General features: G+C 48.8%; 1 protein-coding gene across 1 annotated transcript in view; it reads right to left on the bottom strand.

Annotated features, from left to right (window-relative positions):
* CTIF (cap binding complex dependent translation initiation factor) overlaps positions 1-14,226 on the bottom strand; it is a 327,661-nt gene that overhangs the window by 106,983 nt on the left and 206,452 nt on the right.

Raw genomic sequence — 14,226 nt, 5'->3', positions numbered from 1 at the left:
TCCATGGAATTCTCTAGGCTAGAATATTGGAATGGGTAGCCTTTCCCTTCTCCAGGGGATCTTCCCAACCCAGGGATCGAACCCAGGTCTCCCGCACTGCAGGCAGATTCTTTACCAGCTGAGCCTCAAGGGAAGCCCAAGAATACTGGAGTGGGTAGCCTATCTTTTCTTCAGTGGATCTTCCCGACTCAGGAGTTGAACTGGGGTCTCCTGCATTGCAGGTGGATTCTTTACCAGCTGAGCTACCAGGGAAGCCAGAGATTCTCATACGGAACAAATCTGGGCTGTGCATCATGGGACAAACCCCACATGTTTTGATCTGCAGACTAAAAGACAGCAAGAGGGTGGGGGGTATCCTGGGGACCCTTCAGTCTTGCACCAAAGGGCTGCCTCCATCACTGAAGTGCTCCTGCATTCCACCTGTTTTTCCCTAATGGTGTTTCCCACGTCATAACCTTATTTGAAGTGCAGCTGGAGAACAGGATAACCATGAGCCTCTTAAAGCTGTAAAGTGAGTGAAGAACGTTTACGGAGAGAAGCTCCACATTCTAGCAAATGAGGCTCTCATCCCATTCTGTGATCCATCTCTTTGCCCAATACAACAGACCTTCACTGCATTGCATTTTATGAACAAACTGTATTTACTTGCTCTAAAATTATCATTACTTACATAAACTCTATTTCGATGTTCACTTGATCATTTTGTATCTCTGAAAATTTGGGGGTATCCTGGGTTTGGGGTTAAATGGATCATTTTCCCATTAAAATTAGTGAAAATTTTTTCACCGAAAAGCTTGTCTTCTACCAGTATCAAATGTTGGCGAGCATGTGCAGAAAAGGGAACTCTGGTACAGCGTTACTGGGAATATAAAGTAGTACAGCCACAGTGGAGAACAGTATGGAAGTTTCTCAAAAAATAAAACATAGAGCTACCATATGACCCAGCAACTCCACTCCTGTGTATATATCTGAAGAAACCAAAACCACTAATTTGAAAAGATATATGCACCTCCATGTTCCCTAGCAGCATTATTTGTAATCGCCAATACATGGACACAACCTTAGTGTTCATCAACAGAAGTTGTGGTACATACACAATGGAATACTACTCAGCCACAGAAAAACAATGACTATTTGCATATGCAATAACATGGATGGACATGGAGGGCATTATACTAAAAGGGAAAAGACAGAGAGAAATACTTGATATATCGCTTATACGTAGAATCTAAAAAATACAACAGACTAATGAATATAACTGAAAACAAGAGGGACTTCCCTGGTGATCCAGTAGTTAGGACTCTGCCCTTGCATTGCAAGGGGCACAGGTTCGACCTCTCGTGTGGTCAAAAAAAGAAGCAGACCCACAGATGTAGAGAACAAACTAGTCGTCGCCAGTGGGGAAGGGCTATATATAAGGGCAGGGGAGTGGGAGGCACAAACTCTTGGGTGTAAAATAAGCTCAAGCGTGTGCTATACAACTTGGGGAATATAATCCCTATTTTGCAATACTGTAAATAGAAAGTAACTTTTAAACATTGTATAAAAATTAAGAAATTAAAAGAAAAGCTTTCCCTAGGTGGCAGGGTTTACAGGCGGAGTTAAAATTGTTAAGCGAGGGTTTCCCTGGTGGCTCAGTGGTAAAGACTCCACCTGTCAATGTAGGAGGCACAGGTTCAATCCCTGGTCTGGAAAGATCTCACATGCTGCAGAATACCTAAGCCCCTGAGCCACAACTACTGAGCCTGTGCTCTAGAGCCTGGGAACTGCAACTGCTGAAGCCCACGCACCTACAGCCTGTGCTGCACAGGAGAAGGTACCAGGGAGAGAAGTCCGTGCACCACAACGAAGAGGGGCTCCTCACTCGCCGCAAACAGAGAAGAGCACCCGCCGCAACGAAGACTCAGCACAGCCGAAAACAGCAAGTATGTAAAAAAGCGCTTTTAAAAAAGTTTAAAAATAAAGCTGCCAAGTGAGAGACAAGTGTATAGGTTTCTTTTTGTTTCCACACAAACAGTAACTTATAACACACTGTATATTAGAAGCAGAAATGAGTATGCTTTTGGAGGAAAATTCAACAATTTGTTACAAAAGCCTCTAAAACATGTAAACCGCTAGCCCTTGCAATTTATCCAATTGTGACAATTTATCCAAAGGAAATTATCAAAGCATAGGGATGTTCATCACAGTTGTGTTTAGAACAGATAAAAACGGACAGTGAAACAACGAACGTGGTGAGAAAGCTCACTCTGTGCCGAGTGTGTTGTGTGTGCAGCACAATGTTAGTTTTCATGGCACGTGTTTATACGCATAGAAAACTCTGGAAGGACACTCAACAAAATGCTAACAGTCACTATCCCTGGGGGATGGGGTGAGGATTTTTCTTCTTCTTTTGTGTTTTCTAAATGAACATAAATTTATTTTTCTAAACTTTTTATTGTGGGATAACTATAGATTCACATGCAATTGTAAGAAAGAATACAAAGAGATTTTTTTTGTATCCTTTTCCCAGCTTCCTTCCATGGTAACATCTTGCAAAACTATAGTTCAAGGTCACCACCAGGATTTTTGACACTGACTCAGTCAAGATATAGAACATTTCTATCACCACCATCTCCTGTACTGTGCTGCCTTTTCATAGACACACTTACTTCCCTTCCTCCTTAGCCCCTGGCAACAACTAATCTAGTTTCCATTTCTACCATTTTATCATCTCAAGAATGTTATACACATATAGTATGCGACCCAATGGGATTGGCTTTTTTCCCTTAGCATAATTCCCTGGCGATCCATCCAGGTGACTGCATGTATCCACAGTTTTTCCTTTTTCACTGCTGAGTAGTGTTCCATAGTGTGGATATATCAGCGAGTTTAGTCACTTACCCTCTGAAGGACATCTGGGTTGTTTCCAATTATTGGCTGTTGTGCAGAAAGCAGCTAGGAAAATCTGTTCACAGGTTTCTGTGTGGACATAGTTTTCACTGCTCTTGAATAAATGCTTGTGAGCACCACTGCTGTGTTGAAAGGTAATTGCATATTTAATTTTTAAAGAAGTTATCAAACTGTTTTCCACAGAGGCTGTACCGTTTTACAGTCCCACTAGCAATGCACGAGAAGTTTTCAACCATTGTTTCTCTGGGTCATTTTCAGTTACACCCTTTTTTTCTGCTACCTCCCAGACGACCTGCCTGTTAGAGTTTTGGTTATGGTCCTCTAGGTCTGTGAAGCTCATTTCATTCTTTTCTATTTTCTCACTGTTGCTCAGACTAGGTCACGTCTATTGTTTCTTTTCCAGAACACTGGCTCTTCCCTTTCATTTGATGCTTTGTTGTATCTCCTACTTCTTTGCCGAGACATATATATACACACACACACACACACACACACACACACACACACACACACACACACACACACACACACACACACATATATATTTATTTTTTTCAGTGTATCAAGAGGGTTTGGAGTTGCTCTTTGAAGCATTTTCATGCTGCGTTGTCACTCCAATTCTAATGTTTCTGTTATTTCGGTATTGACATGTATTGTCTTTTTTCATTCAAGTGAGATCTTTCAAGGCTTTGGTATGACAGGAGATTTTTGGTTGAAAGCTGGACAGGTTGGGTATTATGTTATGACATTCGACTTAATCAACTCTTCCTGTCTGGCTGGCTTCTCCTGCTGGCGTCCTCTGACCTTGGTCTGGTAGCAGAAAGAGCTGCACTGTCTCATTACTGCAGGGTAGGGGGAGAAGTCAGGTTCCCCATCAGGCCTTCTTTGATGCAGCAAGGCGGGTACTCTTTCATGCCGCCCACGGTGGGGGCTCTGGGTCCTCACACAGACAGCTCCCTGGCTAGGAGGAGGAGGAGGGTGCCCCCCTGCTGCTCCCCATGTAGCCTCCACGGACACAGAGGCAGGGCTGGTCAGTAACCCCCCAGGCATGAGTCCCAACCCAGCCCCCAGAGTGGGGCTTCCCACTCGGCTTCCCTGGCCCCACCCTGGCGGGCTTTGGGTGCCTCATCACAGCCTGGCGAAGGTGGAATCCTGGTCCTTCATTTGTCCCTTCTGGCACAGGTGGGATGGAGCTAGTTTTTTCTAGGGCATTTGCCTGAAGTAGAGCAGCTTCTGCTGAAGAGTTCTCTGTCTTAAGAGGCTGCTCCTTTCTGGTTCGCTGGCTGCAGAGGGCAGGCTTCCGTTGGGGCCATGTTGGTCTGTCTGCACCTGTGGGTGTTTCTGGGTTGCTAAATACATTCCCTCCAAGTCTGAGATGAATGAGGCTTAGAAGAAAACTCAACTCACTGCTGTGTCGCCCCTCAGGGGCCAAGGCCCCAGCCAGTTTGCCTTCTCTCTGCCCTTCAGTGTTCTCTCGTGTTTGACCGTATACATAAAAATCCAGGGGTTTTAGATGTGTTTATTTTAATGATTTGAGTCAATAGGGCTTCCCAGGTGACGCTAGTGGCGAAGAACCTGCCTGCCAGTGTAGGTCAGACATAAGAAGACGCAGGTTCGATCCCCGGGTCGGGACGATCCCCTGGAGGAGGGCATGGCAACCCACTCCAGTATTCTTGCCTGGAGAATCCCATGGACAGAGGAGCCTGGCAGGTTACAGTCCACAGGGTGGTACAGAGTCAGAAATGACTGAAGTGACTTTAGCGCAGCATGGCACAGAGTCAAAAGAGGCAGCTCCTTCATCCAAGCCCACCACCACCACCACCACCGACAGGCCTACGGCCTTCGTTTCCTTCTCTAATGGTCTCATTCGAAACACAGGAACCAGCATGGGCCTAACACTAAGTTCTGGAAGAAGTTTGCATTCATAGCAGGGGAATCCATCAGCATGGGCACCTGGGCAAAGGGCAACAGGGACAAGCTGGGCCCCACCAGCAAGGTGACTCACTGAGCTGGGCTCCTCCCAAGACCACCAACTGCCCTCACGTGTGCCGGACACCCGAGACACAGGTCAGCTCAGGGGTCTGGACCCCCTCATTCGGAGAAGCCCTGGGAGAGCAGACGAAATTCCACGGCCCACCAACTCCCCAGGACTTTTTGTCGAGACTTTTTCTAAATTCTCTCTACTTTTATTTTTTAAACTTTGTTTTCGTTCAGTTGCTAAGTTGTGTTGGACATTTTGCAACCTCACGGACTGGAGCACGACAGGCTCCTCTGTCCTTCACCATCTCCAGGAGCTTGCTCAGATTCGTGTCCGCTGAGTCAGTGATGCTATCTAACCATCTCATCCTCTGCTGCCCTCTTCTCCTTTTGGCCTTCAATCTTTCTCAGCATCAGGGTCTTTTCCAATGAGTCAGCACTTTGGATCATGTGGCCAAAGTATTGGAGTTTTAGTTTTAGCATCAGTTCTTCCAATGAAAATTCAGGGTTGATTTCCTTTAGGATTGACTGGTTTGATCTCCTTGCTGTCCAAGGGACTCTCAGGAGTCTTCTCCAACACCACAGTTCAAAAACATCAATTCTTCGGCGCTCAGCCTTCTTTTCGTTCAGCTCTCACATCCATCCATGACTCCTGGAAAAATCATAGCTTTGACTAGACAGACTTTTATCAGCAAAGTGACGTCTCTGCTTTTTAATACACTGGATAGATTTGTCATAGCTTTCCTTCTGAGTGTCTTTTCACGGCTGCAGACACTGTCCGCAGTGATTCTGGAGCCCAGGAAAATAAAGTCTGTCACTGTTTCCATTTTTTCCCCTTCTGTTTGCCCTGCAGTGATGAGACTGGATGACACGATCTTAGTTTTTTTGAACGCTGACTTTCAAGCCAGCTTTTTCATTGTCCTCTTTCACCCTCAGCAAGAGGCTCTTCAGTTCCTCTTTACTTTCTGCCATTAGAGTAATACCATATGCATATCTGAGGTTGCTGATATTTCTCCTGGCAATCTTTAATTCCAGCTTGTAATTCACCCAGCCTTGCATTTCACACGATGTACTCTGCATAGAAGTTAAATAAGTAGGGGAACACTATATAGATTTGTTGTACTCCTTTTCCAATTTTTAATCAACCAGTTATTCCATGTTCTTGCTTCTTGATCCCCATACAGCTTTCTCAAGAGACAGGTAAGGTGGTATGGTATTCGCATCTCTTCAAGAATTTCCCACAGTTTGTTGTGATCCACACAGTCAAAGGCTTTAGCGTAGTCAATGAAGATGTTTCTCTGAAATTCTCTTGCTTTCTCCATGATCCAGTGAACGCTGGCAATTTGGTCTCTGGTTCCTCTGCCTTTTCTAAACTCAGTTTGTACATCTAGAAGCTCTTGGTTCATGAACTGCTAAAGCCTAGGTTGAAGGATTTTGAGCATAAGTTTGCTAGCATGTGAAATGAGTGCAACTGAACAGTAATTTGAACATTCTTTGGCACTGCCTTTCTTTGGGACTGGAATGAAAACTGACCTTTTCTATTCCTGCGGCCACTGCTGGGTTTTCCAAATTTGCTGACATATTGAAGGCACCACTTAAACGGCGTCATCTTTTATGATTTTAAATAGCTACTTTACACTGATTGACCTTTTTTCCTTCCACTCTCTTTGTTCTTTGAGTGTGAGTAATTTTTAAGCCCAGAGAAGAACCTTGGAAATTCCCTGGCAGATAATGCTTGATTCTCACAACTTCTGTCATCCTTATTTAGAATTTTTGTGCTGCCTGCAGCTATGGCCCCAAAGAATGCCCCCCAAAGGACGGTTGACCAAGCCCTTCCCAGGATCTGTCTTGAAACTGGCTTCCCACTTGCTGCATCAGGAATTCCCCTCTCTCTGCCCAGCATCCTCCCAGTCCTCCTCCCCACCTCTCAAAAAAATCCCACCTCTTTCCACCCAGAGGAGAAAGGAGGTAATTTCTACATGGTAGTCAAGATCCTAGAAAGAAATCAGCCTAGGTCTTGCAGAGCTTCTGCTACTGTTTTCTGGAAATCGTGTGGGGCCTGGAACTCCATGTTCTGGTTCAAAAAACCTTGGAAGGACTTCCCTGGTGGTCCAGTGGTTAAGAATCTGCCTTGCAATGCAGGGGACTCGGTCTGATCACTGGTTGGGGAACCAAGATCCCACATGCCACAGGGCAACTAAGCCACAACTACTGACCCTGCCTGCCGCAACTAAAGAGGCTGTGTGCCCCAGTGAAGATCCTTTGTGCTGCAACTAAGACCCAATGCAGCCAAATAAAAAAATTTAAAAAAGATCTTGGAGCCAGCCAGTCCTGTCAACAAAGCAATGACCAGGAAGAATGTCCCAGGTTGCTGAGCACCAGTGGGTGTTCTCAGACTCACTCTGCCTGAGTGGCAGCTCCTTTGTACATGTGGAGTGATGTCTGCAGGAGGGAAGGAGAGGCTTGGGGGTCCACCTTTGAGAGTCTGCTCCTAAATGCGGAGACAAGACTTATGAATGCAAAAGGAGGTGGGCTGCTATGGGGCTGGATGGCAAAAGAGGTTGGCTGGGTGACCCCTAGGAGGGCAGGGAAGGTGTCCCTGGAGGAGGGGCACAGGGCACGGAGCCCCTTTTCCTGCTTAGTTTTCAGGGTTAGTGACTGTTGGGACTGGTCTCTATGTGCTGGTCAGTCAAGAACCTTTCTTCCCATTTTACAGATAAGGCAACTGAGGCTCACTGAAGAGAAGCCCCACAGCAGAGGGCCTCGCAGAGGCTCTCAGGAGTGTGTCCAGCCAAGTCGGCAGGTCACAGCTCCCAAGCATCCACCCTCCTGTCTCCCATGTGCCCTCAGACTCAGCCCCCTCAGTAGAGAAGGGCTGAGCTACCATGGAGACCCGCCGTGCCGATGACCCCACGAGGCCCATGTCGTTGGCCTGGGAACAGACTGAGACGGCCTTAGCCCAAGGACCAGACTTGGGGCTGGGCCTCGGGCTCCAACAATGGAGGCCCAGCTCCCCGGCTCTGGCCATTCACAAATATTTGTCAGCGGTCACTGGCTGAGCCAGCCAAAACCAACTCCTCTCTTCTGTTTGCTGGCCCTGGGTTTCGTCGATACCTTCCTTCAGGGGCCAGCTGGCGGCTCCCCATGAAACCTGTGGGTTTAGGTTTGGCTGATCCGGGATGAGCCGCTGTTGCTCCCAGCGGCAAGGAAGGAAGCCGCATTTGGTCTCTGATCCCCGGATATGTGGGTCCGGGTTTTGGAGACGTATCAGACTGCAGCCGTGCCAGCCAGAAAGGGCAGAACTCCTCCTCAGGACTTCTGCTCAGGATGTTCGAATCTCGCGGTGAGGGGTAGCTTTCCCTGGTTGCGGGGCGGCGGGGGGCGGGGGGGGCAGGGGGCGTGGCTTAGGAGATAAGATTAATATTCCATTTGCGCTCCTGGCAACACCTGCTGTTAGGAAAACAATGCTTTTTTTTTTTTTGCGAATGGAAATTGTCAGTATGTTTTTTCCATCACTCATTTAGTTTATTCTTTCTTTTTTGGGTTCTGAAATCAGATGTCTTATTTCACTCTCAGACTGCTCTCTTTTATTAAGAAGAAGAAAAAAAAGTTCTCGGAAGACCACAGCTGCATTTTGGGAGGTGGGTGTATGGAGAATAACTTCAGATTTTGTTTTTAAAAACGACTTTAACAGCAGTCCGAAGGCAGACAAACGTCTCTCTGTTCATTTTTTATTTCATAATCTTTCCCAACGAGATATTCGGAGGGCCACCGACTTATTATGGTTCTCACAATGTCGGACACTTCACCACATAATTTGTAGGTCTGCTTAAAAATTTCTGAAAGCAAAATTCCAAGGGCAAGCGGTTGGAAAACTATGCACGGGCTCGTATTTCTTGCCTTCAGAAAAAGTGATGACTGCTCATTACTAGCTCAGGCGCCTCCAGTCCTGCCCACCTACACACGCCCCACACGGGCCCCACCTCCTCTGCCCCAGCCTCTGAGCCTAGCAGGGGCTGCGCTGAAATGAGCTCGGCAGGCGGGGCGCGGAAACAAGGGCCGCCCGCCACACACAGCTGCCCCAGTCTGCAGAGAATGGGAAGCTTAGCAAGGAAAAGCATAGAGGAGACGCACTTCCCTCTTCAGGGAGCCAACGGAGGGAGACACGATATTGGTTTAAACCACAATGATCAGAGTAGCCTGCGTTCACTGAGATAACAAACACTCCGGGCTGAGCCAGCTCCGAGCCTGGCTCAGGGCGGGGGTGGGGGGTGGGGGGTGCAGGGCTTCACCCCTCTGTGTCTCTGTCCCTAGCAGTACTGGCCTCCAGCTCACAGGTGGCTGTGAAGATATACAGAAGCGCCAGCACGACAGTCTTACGGATGAGAAAGCCAAGGCTCAGAGAGCTTGCTTCGCTCCCCTTCAGGCAGTCCAGCTAGTTAGTGGCAAAGCCTGTCCCGGACCTCGGATGTGTGTTTCTGCTGTCAGGTGCTGCCTGAGACACTGCATGGCTGGATCTCACATGACTATTCTGAGGCCTCAGGAGGTCTCAGGTCTGGAGAACCGGAGCATCACTAGCCACTTAGACAACGGAACCACCTGTAACTGCCATCAACCACAGGGTGCAGGGACCGCAGCACCCTGGCCGGCTCACTCCCGCACCGGGTCCCCTGACAACCCGCGAGCAGCACTGCGTGCTTCAGGAACACTCTTGCCGCCGTGGACGGTCAGCCAAGCTTCAGAGGCTCCCACTCCGGCAGACTGTGGGGCTCCCCTTTCGCTCAGAGTCGGGTAGGAAATGATTCAGGACTGAGGTCCCTGCTTAGCTGAGGCAAAAGTTCATGCAAGGAGCTCAGTCTTCCATGGGACAGATGGAAAGCTTTAGAAACCAGATGGTCACCTGCCTAAAGGGATGCTTGGAATGGAAGTGAGAGGGTCTGACTCTGGACCCTGGGGCAGAGAAAAGACTTTCCTCACCAACTATAGAACTGAATGAACGAAGGAAGGAAAAGGGAAAAAGGCAGCTTCATTTATTGCTTCATTAATTAAACTTGTTCCGAGATTTGGCTCTGCCTGGAGGTTAAGCAGAGGTATCAGTGGGCTTGCCCAAGGCCATGTAGTTCCTTTAACACTTTGAGGGAAGCTGGGCTTGCGGGGGGCGGTGTGTATGACAAAAGCTGTTTAGCTGGCTTTAAGGAGTCTCTAAACACCTTTCCTAACCTACCCAGGCTTCGAGGGCCAGATCTGCCAAGAAGCCTTCCCCCAGCTCCCAGGATGCGTCCTCTATCTCTAAACTTCTAATGAGATCATAGTCTGGCTTTCCTAGTCTCTGCCACCTATGGCCTTGTGCATTCCTCTTGCACACCCTTAAAAGCATCTACTTTATTCAGAGCCTTTTCTAAATCTCCCCCAGGGGTCTGTGGTGGGGCTGGGCACTCATTCATGCCTGAAGTGAGCCCCAGCGGGCCAGGTCCTGGGGAAACAGCAATGACTCTGATATAGGGCTGTGTCCTTACAGAGCTTAGGATCCATGCAGAGAGATAGACACCATTCCATTAATTACAGAAACAGGTATCTGGCTACAACCAGGCACAAGAGTCATGGAGGAAGGGAGGCAGAGAATAGCACAGAGGTCTGTTCTAGTCTGATCCTGGACACAGGACTGGCCCCACGATCTGTGGGACCCTGTGCAGAAACAAAAATGTGGGCCTCTTGTTCAAAAACTGTCCTGGCAGCTACAGCAGAGCATTAACCCAAGCACAGCCCTTGGGAGCGCGAGTCGCAGCGTGAGACCACAGACTGCACACCCGAGAAGCCAGCCCTGCCAGGAGGGCTGCCCCGAGGAACGGGACTGGAGCCGAAATCACAAGATGCGGAACGACAGTAATGAAAACACGCTAACACGTATGGAGCGCTAACCACGGGGCCAGCACAGCTTTCATTTACCCCAGGAGGGCAGGACCGCTGTTCACTCTGCTTTACAGAGACATCAGTGAGGCATCGCAAGGTGAGCACTTGCCTAAGGCCACACAGCTTGCAAGAAGCAGCACTTGGTTTGAACCTAGGTAGTCTGGCCTGAGAATGAGTGCCCTCAACCACCACGCTCTCTTGCCTCAAGGTTTTGCTGCCTGTTCCGGGGTTCTGGGGTTTCCCAGGTGGCACAGTGGTAAAGAATCTGCCCACCAATGCAGGAGATGCAGGAGACTTGGGTTTGACCCCAAGGTCGGGAAGATGCCCTGGAGGAGGGCATGGCCATCCACTCCAGTATTCTTGCCTGGAGAATCCCACGAACAGAGGAGTTCCGTGGGTTACAGTCCCTAGGGTCACAAAGAGTCAGACAAACTGAGCAACTGAGCGTGCACGCACGCACCTGAGTCCTGAGGGCGTGGGGCAGCCTGCACACCACCACTGAGCAAGGGACCCAAATCTGGAGAACCCCAGGCCATGGCCAAGGCCAGTGGGGGAGGGGTCGTGGGTTTGGCACACACCACGCACGTGGTGCAGAAACAAAGGCTGAGCCGGAGGCCACTGGGGACAAAGGAGGCTGAGAGGCCTGAGAGAGGGGAAAGCCTGGGAGGGCTCTGGACCGGGCGTTCTAGGTCGAGGTTTGGAAATCTGGCCTTCCAGCCTTGGCTCCAGTGTGTCTGGGGAAAACCACAGAAGCCACATGTGGCCCTCGGGTTTCCATCTGCGCTGGGAACAGTCCTTTCCCCACCACAGTCTGCTAGTTCCTGCGGCTAGGGCCCATGGGACAGGGCTGGGGGGAGCTGGAGTTTTCAGGTGGCCCACTGGCTTCAGCCCTGCACTCGGGGTAGGGAAGAGCTGTGGGCTCCTTCCACCCACCTCTGTCCTAGGGCAGCACAGATGGCCATGGGGAAACCACTTTCTCTGGGCTATTAGATGGGTCTCTGAGTCTCACTCCACAGTCAGGGCATTTCTGAGGGACTCCTCTCAAACACCCCCTGGAAATCCAGGGCTCACAGCACCAATCAGCTGGGCAGCTTGGGCAAAGCACCCACCTCCCCATGTCTCAGCATTCCTGCCTGCAGAATGGGAACACCAGATCCTCACTCAAGGCATTTCCTTAGGTGGCTTCCCACCTTCTCCGCATTCTTGCCAAGATCATAAAGCTAACTGACATTACAATACAATCAAACCCGGCAGAGCCTTTGGGGAACAAAGGCACATTATAAATACGAGGTATTATTTTGGTTCCAGGGTGAATCAGGCATTCCAAGAATCTTTGGCCTCATACGGTCTGAGGCAGCGTGATGTCATGGGAAGAACACGCGGCTGCCCTAGCGGACTGTTTCCAGGGAAAGGCCCTCGCCCTTCCGCCTCGCCCAGCCAAGCCCTGCAGTCTCCTATCTGGCCCGGGGACCCTCAGTGCAGCCTGCTGGCCGGACCAGGCATCACCGAGCTAGATGCCCATGCTGGGCGCACTCTGGGTCTGGTGGACAGCAGCCACAGATACACGTAAATCCCAGCTGGGATCCTCCATTTTCCAGCTAAGCTGAAACTGTGGCTAAACCGACCAAGTCATGCCAGTCAACATCAGGAAGCACGATGCGGCCATGCCATCTTTCTGGAGTCTGCCCACTCCCACCCACTTTTTCTAAAGAACCAAGGAAGCCTGGTTATGGGTATGAATTTGTCTCATCTGTGTGGCCTTCATCCATAGCCCCTCACTGCCTGGAATACAGAAAATGCCCAATACAAACCCCCAGGGTATTTACCAAGAGGCAACACACTGTCGTAGTTCAAAGTCTGGACTCTGGAGACAGACACCCAGAGTTCAGATCCAGGCTCTGAGCTGTGAGCTGTGCAATGTTGGGCAAGTTCCTTAACCTCTCTGGGCCTTGGCTTTTTCACCTGTAAAATGCGGACAGAGGACCCATTTCATAGGGGTTCCTGTGAGTTTTAAAGGAGCTGATGTACATGTTATATTAATGTTGTTTCTAATAATGTTACAGTGTGGGCTTTCCAAGCAACATAGTATTGAATCCATCAGATGGCTGGAGGAAGTAATGAGCACTCAGTTCAGTACAGTTCAGTCGCTCAGTCGTGTCCAACTCTTCGCGACCCCATGAATCGCAGCACGCCAGGCTTCCCTGTCCATCACCATCTCCCGGAGTTCACTCAGACTCACGTCCATCGAGTCCGTGATGCCATCCAGCCATCTCATCCTCTGTCGTCCCCTTCTCCTCGTGCCTCCAATCCCTCCCAGCATCAGAGTCTTTTCCAATGAGTCAACTCTTTGCATGAGGTGGCCAAAGTACTGGAGTTTCAGCTTTAGCATCATTCCTTCCAAAGAAATCCCAGGGTTGATCTCCTTCAGAATGGACTGGTTGGATCTCCTTACAGTCCAAGGGACTCTCAAGAGTCTTCTCCAACACCACAGTTCAAAAGCATCAATTCTTCGGCACTCAGCCTTCTTCACAGTCCAACTCTCACATCCATACATGACCACGGGAAAAACCATAGCCTTGACTAGATGGACCTTAGTCCATCTGCTTTTGAATATACTATCTAGGTTGGTCATAACTTTTCTTCCAAGGAATAAGTGTCTTTTAATTTCATGGCTGCAGTCACCATCTACAGTGATTTTGGAGCCCCCCAAAATAAAATCTGACACTGTTTCCACTGTTTCCCCATCTATTTCCCATCAAGTGATGGGACCAGATGCCACGATCTTCGTTTTCTGAATGTTGAGCTTTAAGCCAACTTTTTTTGCTCTCCTCTTTCACTTTCATCAAGAGGCTTTTTAGCTCCTCTTCACTTTCTGCCATAAGGGTGGTGTCATCTGCATATCTGAGGTTATTGATATTTCTCCCAGCAATCTTGATTCCAGCTTGTGTTTCTTCCAGTTCAGCGTTTCTCATGATGTACTCTGCATATAAGTTACATAAGCAGGGTGACAATATACACCTTTTCCTATTTGGAACCAGTCTGTTGTTCCATGTCCAGTTCTAACTGTTGCTTCCTGACCTGCATACAGATTTCTCAAGAGGCAGGTCAGGTGGTCTGGTATTCCCATCTCTTTCAGAACTGTCCACAGTTTATTGTGATCCACACAGTCAAAGGCTTTGGCATAGTCAAGAAAGCAGAAATAGATGTTTTTCTGGAATTCTCTTGCTTTTTCCATGATCCAGCGGATGTTGGCAATTTGATCTCTGGTTCCTCTGCCTTTTCTAAAACCAGCTTGAACATCAGGGAGTTCATGGTTCATGTATTGCTGAAGCCTGGCTTGGAGGATTTTGAGCATTACTTTACTAGCATGTGAGATGAGTGCAGTTGTGAGGTAGTTTGAGCATTCTTTGGCATTGCCTTTCTTTGGGACTGGAATGAAAACGGACC

The sequence above is a fragment of the Capra hircus genome, chromosome 24 (genome assembly GCF_001704415.2).
Source record: "Capra hircus breed San Clemente chromosome 24, ASM170441v1, whole genome shotgun sequence".
Lineage (NCBI taxonomy): Eukaryota > Metazoa > Chordata > Mammalia > Artiodactyla > Bovidae > Capra > Capra hircus.
The sequence above is the reverse complement of the archived record's forward strand: the minus strand, read 5'-3'. Positions and strand labels throughout refer to the sequence as shown.